A 12060-nucleotide genomic window follows, 5' to 3' on the forward strand; every position below is an offset into this window, starting at 1 on the left:
GGAACTCAGTGGTCCTGATGGCACACACCTCCTTGTGAAAACCAGGACAAATACTCCAGTGAAGATTCAAACGACTGAGAAGAATCACGATGAACGCAGTCTAAATTTAACTCCCCTGAGTCACAAAGCAGAGCCACATATCACAATACAGCAATGGAGAACGTAGCCAGGAATGAACAGAGTATTTCTTCAAGGAACTATGTATGTAGGTAACGAAAGACAGAAGGAAAGAAAAGTTAGACAGAAAGAAAGAAAAGACTAACACTTTGAGATGTGATTGAAATTATTTTTATATATATACACACACAAAATCTTGCACTTATGTTTCTGGGTTGAAAAGGTCGCCATTACTCAACACTGTGATATAATGGCGGTAATGACTTTCCACCAGTGCCCTTCTGTTCAAATACGGCAGCACACACTTCTGAACACTGTTAGAATCATTTCATTTCACTCTAAAAAAAGCCGGCCCCATTTTTCCACTAACCCGTCACAAGCGATAGAAGTAGAAAGATAGAAGGAGAGAAGTGAAAGGAAAGGATATCAAAAATCTCTAACCCTTCCGCTGCGATATTATTAGCATGGAGAAATGCAAAATTATCAGACAGGAAGTGGCTATAATGTAAACGCTTGTCAACTCTCTGTTCGTTCATCATCCATAGCATGCAAACAAACGCGAGGTGGAATTCCTCCTTTTCAGCTCTTCTCGAGATCTAATTGAGCACTGACTTTCAGAATCGTTGTCTTTTTATTTAGAAAAACTAAGGCTATGGGGGGCAACAACCTCCCAACGCAGTGTGTCAGAACCGATGCATTGGGATGTAGTTCACCATAATTGAACGTAATCCGTGCTGTCACTTCCACTGTAACGAGAGGTTGGGTCTCGAGGCCTGTAAACTCTGCTCATATTAATCGTAACTGACACCTACTTCCCCTGCCGCAGGCCGGCGCAGCCATATTACAGGCTCTTGCTCACATTCTGCTGCAGCGCCGAAAAGTCACTGCGATTCCTTCTGCGCCGGCAAAGGACACGGTGGTCCGAATTACGGGCACGCCGGGAAGTCTTACTAAAGGGGCAGCGTGCGCTGAAAACCTCACAGAACTTAAACTGTGAGGCTCGGTCAAACGCGTGTTGTGGAAGATGTGTTATAGACACAATGCGTGAAGGTTTCTGATTTGAGGGAGGAGGGGAGATTGTAGTCATATTGTGATGTGGGGTGACAACCTGGTGGTGGAAAAAATGCAGGTGTATTATAGAAAGTGTTAGTTGATCTAAGTTAGTTAAACCGTCCCTTTATGGACTAACCTCCTCATGCGCCTGGCCGTAGTTTCGGTGTGATGTTTGAAACTGAGCTTGAAGGAGGAGTAGGAAGCAAAAAGCAAGCAGGCAAATGAGACAAAAATAGATACGGTGTGAACGTTGTGTGGCAGGGTGCCTGGGCACTATACAACTGTGACTGCTTCCAAGGAGGGATATTCAGACTGAAACATGTTGGTGTAACACACGTCCTGGTTCAGACGTCTTCCTTAAAGTCAGCTCCTGTCATAACTCAGTAGATAAATACACGGGGTCACCGGGAATGTGACTGTTAGTGCCAATCAGGAATGAAAAGAAAGCTTTAGACTCCTGGGTGTCTGTGCTAATCCAGGATTGTGAAACAGGGGTCCCGGGGGGTGGCAATATCCGTCCACCTGAGCTCCTTATAGCATAATCGATCTTAGTATTTTCTCAATCGAATCAATGTTGCTCTTTTTCCTCGTCTTAAGCTGATGATGGTTTAAAACCTGCTGGATCGTGGCCATCCAGGGCCGGAGCAGGCATCCACTGTATTAAAGATTTTACTAGGATTAAACTCCCCTATTTTTTATGGATGTTTTTGCCAAGTTCAACCTGCTGTCTTTTTTCACATTAACTGTTCCAAGTTTCAAAACAAAACAGATCCATTATCTGACAGAGCTGCAATTTTATTAATAAAATAGCTCATGTAACCTGATCTTCACTAAAGATGCACGGTAAATATTAAAGGTTCGTTCCTTGCATCCATTCTTCTAAGTCTGGAGAGCTTCAGAGAGAGAGTGAGAGAGAAAACAAAACAGCATAGCTTGCCCTTCGGGGAGTCCATAAATATCTCTGACTCATCTGTGCTTATTTGTGTATTTAAAGAATTACAGTACATATTCTTTCCACAGGTATGTTCTACAAGGATACCCAATAGTTTACATCTAATTGCTATCCTGCCACTTGATCATTTCCTAGATTTCCCCAGAACCCAAATAAAAGATTTGCTTGGCGACAAATAGGTCTGGCAGGTGGAAATGAATGTGCAAATCCTACCCTTTTTCATAACATTTTATCCAGCGGGTTTTGGAGCTCATCTACAATGCAGAATGTGAGAATGTATTATGCACAGATCATTCAGAATGCATCATGAATATGGTTTTTACTCAAACTTTGACTTACTTCAGAAAGAAGCAGGTTCTTAACCCAGTAACACTGACAAACACCGCACATGTTTATTAAATGATGGGATCTTAATTCCATCATGAATTCAGCCACTGTCTAATCCCGTTGCCCTTTAAAAGCTTTTTCATGATCAAGTAAATGCTCAGTGTGATGTTGCATAAAGGAAGTTGTGTTCTCCCCCCGAGGTGGCCATTGCACTCCAATGTTTATTTTGTGGATCAGATGGCACACTATTTGGGAGCTTCTCACAATCCTTAAACACGATTAAAGGCTGTTTCTAAATGAGCAGTTCATTCATTCAATGATGCACATTTTTGGCCCACAATTTGCACCATTGTGAAAAAGCAACAATCAGACCAACTGTGCCTAAAAATGTTTGGTGCTTTGCTCAATGAAACTAAATTTACCAATTTCTCAAAAAACAGAATTTATATTGAGTGCATCTTTAAACATCTTTGACAATATAATTCGCCTGCGACCTTGACCTTTAGTTATCTTTAATTGCTGTGTCCTTGCTGCAGAATTTGATCTTTAGTGTCATCCTTACAGTGCTGGCTTTAACATTTGTACAAAGGGAATTTCACATATGCTCCTTCCATATGGGTGTGCAGCTAATTATTAGACTCATTTGGTGATCATAACATCGTTACATCATGCGTGTTTGAAGATTATTAGGCTATATTTTCCTGAATTTCTCCCCACAGAGAACACCCAGTAGCAATGCTGATCATATTTTAAATACAGAGAAAAATACTTAAAAATGAAACAGTGTCCTGGGAATCTAAAAACCTTTTAAAAGATGTTTTGCTAAAGAAAATAATGCCCTTCGTTATTTAAGGGCTACAGATGTCCATGTATAGTTCATGTTGTCAGTCAGTGGATAATGCAATCCTCACTCTTCATACAATGATTTTTGACTTCTGATCTGGCCAGCATGCATTAATGGCATCCTGTCACTTCAATAAAGGCAGTTGAAAGGGTTCCTCTACCCACCGATCTGTGTTTATAAACCTGCTGGATAGGATGCAAGAGTCCCCTTGATATTCAGCATCCAGGGGGATCAATGCGAAGTCAAAAGGACAAAACAGATAATAGATATAAAGGTATCGGAAGAGATTAGGACACACATCCTGGCCTGCCGTGCGTAAGAAACATGTTCGGGTTCTGGACACACGTTCCTATTTTATAGTTTCACGAAAACAAACAAACGGACAATGAGTCTAAAAGAAAGACGACAAGCCTGTAAACAAATGAGAACATAATTACAGGCTAATGAATGGTGTCTAAAGGGATTGTTCACATTCACCAGAGGCACAGAGTTCAGTGAAATACGACCGGTTTTACGGGCCAAATAAAGACTGGATTACAGGGACGTTGTGTAGTGATTTGCAGGTCATATTGTCACTCAAGTCACAGTAGGATACGTGTCAATGCCTGGCTTTACCGGGGAGATTATCTTAACCGTGTCAAGCTGAAAAGTCCAATCTCATTTGCAATCTAGTCGCTGTTTGGAAAATAGATCAATCGATAGCGGAGCAAGTTTTAACTTCTGAATGATGGGCCTCAAACCAGAACGGCGAGAAAGCTTTAATTCAGTTGGGATTTTTATATTTGAACAAATCAATACAAGCAAAAAACCCAAACTGTAACGTGGGAGGAAAATTCAATCTGTTAATTTGAAAGACAGAGGAAAAAGCAACATGTTTACAGCATGTATTTTCAAAATTTTATAATCAATAAATTACAAGACTCATCCAAAGACCTGTTAATAAGAAATAAGGGTGTGAAGGCTGACATATTCAGCCTATATGGTCAACGAATATGAGATTCCAAACATGGCCGCTGCCTCCCCTTGCTTAGTTTCTCTATTGGTTGGGAAAACAACACAGCGACTACAGGCAGAAATCGGGCTGTTCTGACTCACTGATCCATGGCTGAATTTTCTTAGCAGATCAGTCTCTTATGTGTCTGGCTTGTCCGTGTGGATCAGTCAGTGCTGAGGAGCTGTGGGGCAAACAAGCACTAGCAAACATAGTCATGTCCCGTGGCATCTCCCGGCCTTGTGACAAACAGGGTGTGGGTGTGTGTGCATGTATGTCGTGTGTGTGTGTGTGTGTGTGTTCTAGCATGCGTGTGTGTTCTGAATAACTCCAGGTGAAGTATGTGCATGTTTTTTTTCATATGCCTTCACGAACATTTCCCACAAGCCTCTCGGATTCGATCAGGAAGCCACACTTCCCACACACGCACTGCGCTTCTGACAAACGCACTGTGAAGGCTGTGCACTCTTTCCATTGTGGAGTTTTTTACGCAGCTCAGCCACTGTATTCTGTGGGTCAGGCTGGTGTATCTTGCGGTTAGCTGCTGCGCACCAACAGGTCAGCGCCAACACCGGCTTCAGCTGCTGCTGCCCAGCACCTCTGCTCCTCGTCTCGGTGACATTGTGACAGTGTGCCAAAGCCACACAGAGAACCATCTCTGATCTCCGGCACCAGTTCTACGGTTTAATAAAAGGTTTTAACTCCGTCAAGGCTTTGATTTCTCACCTTCACTCAATCAGTCTGTCTCGGACCTGCTTAATTAATTCCCCTCTACAGAAGTACACCTGAGGAAAACTGTAGTCACCGACCGGCTGACAGTTGCTGTCATGTCAAAGTGTCAAAAGACAGGCCTCTTTATTATGAGTCGTCTTCGTTGTCTTCTGGTTCACAGTAATGATCATAGCGGCATTTTCCTCATTGTGTTGATTGTGTTGATTAATATGCCTATAAAAAAAAACTTCACACTTAACAAGGCATCACCTTATTGTCGGTTATATAATGACACGTATTGGGAAGCAAATCAAAGAAAGAAGAAAGAACTAAAGAGGATGTGTGATTATGCTGCGTTGGTTGTGTTTCCTGATTTAATTAAAAGTTAAAAAAAAATACTAATGGAGAGCTCAGGCAGAACAGACTGCACTGCAGGAACCGCTTTGCCGTAGCCTCTCTGTAACCTTACTGGAAGACAGCGCGGTGCTCTCGCAGTGTTCGGCACAAAGAATAAATCTTATCACCACCCACTCGTACACGGCGTGCCACCAAACACAAAGAGAAAATAGAGAAAAAAAGAAACAGCAGCCAGAGCTTCTACAGCACAGAAGCATCAGAGTCTCACTGCAAATAATCAGACGATCCTCTATGGCTGCGATGCACAACCTTGGACAGTTGAGACCAAACATAACGCAGCCCAGCCAGTCCGGCACCACAGATGTCATTTCCAAACACACATGGTGCCCAAAGAGCTCCATCCACTCGAGCTGATTGAGAAAAAGGCAGCTGGGGAACCATCAACCAATCTCCGCAAATACACAACAGAATTTTGAGAATTAAGTATTTCCTAATCGTTAATTAAACCTACTGCAGAGAAAGCAGAGCTATTTCCTTCAGATAGTTTAGCAAACATCGACTTCAATAGCACAGTTCCCAAACTAACATGCCGGTGGATCCGGTTATATAATGCAGCAGTGCAGGTACACAGTCTCCCTGGGAGATATTTAATCAATGACGATCATATTCTTATTCATCAGCCCTTTTTTATCTTGTAATTAACTCTGTGGTGCTGGAATGTGCCCTATTTACATTGTGACACTTTATATTCTGGGCCATTTTTCTCAGGGTGGAAAAGATGAGCTTGCATTGTTTATTGATACTTATCCTTAACTTTCTACCAGTTTTTCCACCTCAAGGAGTTTGCAAAAGCATTTAAAGGAGCTGATGTAATATTAGTTCTCTTTTCAATGGCTTAATGATAATATATAGTGTATTCTGTCAGACAAGGAATTTAATTGGCTTTCCCTGATATTTAAATTCAGTAAAGATCTCGTTTCAGTGAACGGTTTGTTTGGAGGATTTCGGCAGATGATGGTTTTAGGACATTTAACCACACATTTGTAAAGTTCAAAGGCATGAGAGAAAAACTAAGAAACCATCCACATTATTACTATATAGGCAGGGTCGGGAAAAATAGATTTTGTTACAGTTAGGAAAATATGAGGCCTTTTTCCATCACTGAGATTAACGACAGTAAAGAACTCTGAGCTGTGGCTGCTGATGAATTTGAAAGCATCAGAAGTGGCCAGACTGGGATTAATGGGGCTTTCAGGAACAGGAAGAGCCTAAATGGGACAAATGGCTCTTGCTCAGAACTTTTATAGTTGTAGGATTTCAGTGGAGTTATTTCACTTAATAGCTGTACGATACTGACAGCACTGCCCAGGACGAAATGACCACTTGGACTCAGCAACGGACTCAAGAGCCCTAGCTATCAATCTAAACACACGTCCCCGCATCTGTAGACTCGGAGAACACCGATGACTCTTTGTTTTCTCTGTATGAATATATTGCTTTGTGTTTGTAGTTCCCAGTCTGAAGAGTGACGCAGCGCTCACGAGCAACAGAACACAAACTATATATGTATGTTTGCCGAAAGCAGTTTGTACTTATTCATATTGATCATTAAGGACTGTTTGAAACCATGCATGAATAAATGAATGGATCAACTGGGAACTTCAATACAATGCAGGTTCACGTTGTGCCATTGGATCTGATTTAATCAGCGTCTAAAGATTCAGGGGCTGTTTCGCTTCCAACGGCTGACCGGAGTCTGTGTTTCCTTCACCAGTGACCACTGCCCAGTCACAATGATGTCACTAACAACAACAGGGTACAATCATTACATGTAAATTTCGAAGCTAAAGGCTTTTCTACAGAATCGCTTTTACTGAGAACCTTTCTCCCTCACTTAACCACTGGGAACAAACCTCTCGTCCTCCTGAAAATTAATTGCTCTAACAAATTTAACACAGGACTGTTAAAATACTAGCAGATTAATCTGCATAAATACATTGTTTCTAAACACTAACTGATACGTACTTTGTGCAGTACAGACAGATCATGGCAAAGACAAATTATCATTTAATGCACATTAAATCCGGTCTGGTATTGTTTTTTTCATGTTCCCTTTTAAGTCTGACGAAACAAGTTAAACTTCAACCATATGAAAATAGCACAGGAGATTTTAGGTCACTTAAAACAAGCTCTGCAGTAGGGGTTCTTAACCTGGGGTAAAAGGACCTCCAGGGGGTCTACGAGGTGGGTCCAAGAGGTCCGTGGAGGGTCCATAGAACATGAAAGATTTCACTCACAAATAATATCATTTATCATCCCAAACCAAAGTGCTCCAACAGTTCTGATAACTGGGAGCTCAGGAATTCTGAACATCCTCAGAATTGTATCCACTTCACTATGATGTCACTCAGGAAAGGTAGTTGATGATTAAAATGCACAACTGAAAGCAGCTACCCTGCGTCTGAGGGTCTGGGGGTTCTGTTGGTGAAAAAAGGTTCAGGATACACGGGGGCCCGAATACGCAGGGTTCTTGAAGAGACACTACACCTCGGCTGAGACTCCAAACGCCCGATACTGAAGTCAGGACAACCTAATTTGGCCTATGTTTCAGGAACTCTGGAAACTTCTGCTTTCATTCGCTTAAGTGTAGGTCACTTTCATTTACCTTTTGAAATATCAGCGATCGTCTGAATTCTCCTTGGTCTCAGAGGACCCCACGTTGTCTTCGATACCCTCGTCTGTCTGCAGAGTTCAAGGTGGCGGTGGAAGGAACGGTGCACCGTGTGCCAGCATTCGGGACAGCACCGAGGGGAGCAGTCAGCTGACACTGTCATTTGTTTTCCTTTCCTACTTTTTAACTTGGCCAGTTACATAGTGTAGCTTTTCCACTCTGCGTGGGTAGAAAAGCTCAAGATCGGCCATCCCAAAGTGCTTCACGCTGAACTGCAGGTTCTGACATCATCAAAATGGGATGTTTTGGGGGATACATGAAAAGGGGGCAAACTACTGTGACTAGGAGTGCTTGGTTGCATCTGTTTTGTGTCCAGCATTCCTGCATTTCCACTGCCTCCATTTCTCAGATCCTTATAACCGTGTCCCCTACAACCCTGGGTCAGAAGCCGGGCAGCCCCTACAGAGCAGCATCCTTGAAGGTCCATAACATTTAACTCCACCTGAGCTCCTGATTGGTCAATTGAGCTCATTGTTTTTGCTTAATTTGTTCAAATGAACACATCGCCTGCAGCTTTAGCCAGTCATCTATGAACCATGACTCTCGTGGCTGGGATCTACACACCGCTACCCCAGAGGAAGTCACCCCACATCCTGCTGCACCTGTCCGTCCCTCGAGGCCGCCCCCACTAATGAGTTCTTTAGGACTAATTAGATCCAAGCAGAAGAGAGACCAGGCGAGACTCCAAAGTGCTATTGTACCGAAACAGTCTCAGTACTACCCGTGCTCTTCAGGCCTGGAGGAGTTGGTGCCAGATTTCCCACAGTTCCATCTGCTCAACAAAAAGGCCACGGAGCCGATTTTCAACCCACACACCTACTGTAAGCTGGAAATCCCTGCCCCAGCCAAATTCAGAAGTGTAGTTTACAACAGGGATTCACATCCAAACCAAAAACAGACTGGGCTATCCTATGTGCAGCTGCCAGGAGCTCTGACTAATGAATAGATCTGTGTGAATTATTTTTCTTCCCCCCCTGGATACATCATATCTAAAATGTCTGCACAACACACTGCTTTCGACAACATATGAGGAGATTTTAAAATTGGTTACTCAAGCATACCACTCTGTTCTGATGTGACACCTATTTTGTTGGGTATATCTGTAACGAAACACTAGTAGGTAACACAAGTCAAAACCGAAACTTGATCCAGTGAAGTCTACAAAAATATATGCATGATATATAGACAGGTGACAAATTAAAGGAAAAGCCTGAATAAATGAGTGGAGGAACATAATGAATGCAGATGTCTCCAAACAGGTGTACTGCATGACATAATTTAGCAATTAACATCCTATCATGCTCTGTGGCATGTATAAAAATGTGGGGCAGGCCCAGTTGACCTCGATTTTGGATCAAGATGGCAAGAGGAAAGGATCTAAGTGACTGTGAAAGAGGGATCATTATTGGGGCACAAATGGCAGGAGCTTCAGTCACACAGACTGCTCAACTCGACAAGTGGGCAAGTACATTTGTGGGACACCAAGAGAGGGTCCAGAGGCTCTGTTATGCTGTGGGGGGCATTTTCCTGGCATGGTTTGGGTCCACTTGTCCCCTTAGAGGGAAGGGTCACTGCAAATCATTACAAAGTTATTCTGAGTGATCACCTTTATTCTATGGTGACACATTTCTCTCCTGATGGGAGTGGTCTCTTCCAGGATGAAAATGCCCATCCACAGGGCACGAGGGTCACTGAATGGTGTGATGAGTATGAAAATGATGTGAATCATAAGCTATGGCCTTCGCAGTCACCAGATCTCAGCCCAATTGAACACCTATGGGAGATTTTGGACCGACATGTTAGACAGGCTCTCCACCACCATCATCAAAACACCAAACGAGGGAATATCTTGTGGAAGAATGGTGTTCATCCCTCCAATAAAGTCCAGAGACTCGTAGAATCTGTGCCAAAGCACATTTTATGTTGGTTTTTCTTTTAATTTGTCACCCGTCTGTATATCTCCAATGGAATACTTTTGGTAGTCTGTTGGTTGAAGAGAAAAGCTGAAGCTCAAAGAGTGAGAGAAAAACACATTTTTTGCGTCTTCTCGAAAATAAAATCTCTTAAAAAATCTCTTAAAAATGCATCTCTAATAAAAGTTCCTCATAAAAGTTCCTCAGGTGCCATAGAAATCTTATTCCCAGGTGTCAGTGATTGTAGAGTGCGTCACTCAGACAAGAACCACAGCAATCTGATCTAAAGCCCTGTCTCTCTAGAGATGCAGCTCGTTGAGTTTGACATGCGTTCTCTGTGTATTTGCACACAACACTGACTCGAGATTTCAATCTTCGCAGTGCAACTCTTTACGGTTACCACCATGTGTAACAAAACCAGATTTGTTTACATACAGATCCACCTCTCATAGGTTTAATTAAAATAATATTAAAAACAATTTGTAATAAAATAAATAACTGCTTTTTAACAGCAATGAAAATAGTCACCCATAGTTTTCTGTTATATATAGCAGGCAAAACAATAATGCATGAGAGGAAATTCCATATATCACTTCTCATCAGGTTTATGCAAATGAGAATTTAGTTTTTTCACTGGACAGTTAGATTATTTGATATTTTTAACTGCTTTGAAATGACGAAACTGTGGACATGTTGGTCACACTTAGAATGTAAGTTCACACTGCCCAAATGATCCTAGTGCAGGGGTTTTCAAACCGGTCCTGGAGTACCCCTTGCCCTGCTGGTTTTTGTTCCAACTGAGGTTTTAATTGCTTAATTCAATTATTAATTGACCTAACAAAGTAATATACCATTCAATTAAGTAATTAAGACCTAGGTTGGAACAAAAAACAGCAGGGCAGGGGGTACTCCAGGACCGGTTTGAAAACCCCTGTCCTAGTGGTTATTATATTATTATTACTACTATAAGTCTTTAAGGAGATGTCTTTATCACTAATGAATTTGTATTAACTGTTTGGACTGCTTTACTGTTAGGCTCTACCTTTGAATTGTACATATGCCAACTGTAAACATCATTCTTCTTCCTTCTGTTAAAGATACCACAGTAACATCCCCAATGCTTACTTTGAGTTTAATGCCTCCTGGGTGTTGAGTCAGAATCCAGTATCTCGATATATTTATAAAGGAGAAATGAACGACCAAAACAGATTTTCATAGTTGAATAGCTTTACTAAGAAATATCAATAGCATATGTATATCCCTCGTGAGTGTAACTCTGGTTTGTGAAATGAACTAGATTTCAGGATATGTATCCCTGTGTATATGTTTTAAATACTGCATAATTGACTTTAATATTCACTGGCAGATATTGTTCAAAACAGCAACCCTTTGAACGTCATCATCCAATGAATTTGACGAGCCACTAATGAGATGATTTTTCTGTGCAGATTTTCATCAGGAAGAAAATAAATAAATGCACTAACAATGATGGCATAAAAAGGTCCTCAAGGTCACTTCAGCTCTAAATGCTTCTAAGCATTGGGGACAGTTGTGCTATTGTCTCTATGCAGGAATGTAATCACATTTTTATTCCTGTAAAAGGACCCCTTTCGTTACAGAATGGTAAATGCTCTGTAAACCAAAGACACCATTGTCCACGGGACTCAAAACAGGTTACACAGTACTGCAGTGGTCCATTTGGTTAAGGACCGTGAACAAAAAACGCTGGAAGAGATTTCAATACGTCTGCATTTTAAAAAGCAGGAACTGTAAAATATTAAGATTTCTGCAACAGAACCGCATTCAAATCTGATTGGATCTGATCAACATTAAAATACTGCACTGAATTCAGACCCACAACTCTCTCCTAATATCTATAAATACTGAAATATCAAAGATCCTAATGCATGTAAACACAGCGTGCAGTATAAATATTCCAACTTCTTATCTTCTGCATACTTGAGCCATGTAAAGTACTGTACTATAATGAATATGGCTAACCAGCTTTGTTTTGGTGTAAAACAAGGTAAAAAACTGAGATGACTTTTTAGTAAATAAAATAAT

The 12060-nt window shown here is 41.5% G+C and overlaps 1 protein-coding gene across 2 annotated transcripts in view; it reads right to left on the reverse strand.

The window, feature by feature from the left end:
- The window catches only part of cacna1db (calcium channel, voltage-dependent, L type, alpha 1D subunit, b), a 103905-nt gene that overhangs the window by 71135 nt on the left and 20710 nt on the right, over nt 1-12060 (reverse strand). The gene's annotated exons all lie outside the window — the stretch shown is intronic.

Source organism: Amia ocellicauda, chromosome 3 (assembly GCF_036373705.1).
Source record: "Amia ocellicauda isolate fAmiCal2 chromosome 3, fAmiCal2.hap1, whole genome shotgun sequence".
Taxonomy (NCBI): domain Eukaryota; kingdom Metazoa; phylum Chordata; class Actinopteri; order Amiiformes; family Amiidae; genus Amia; species Amia ocellicauda.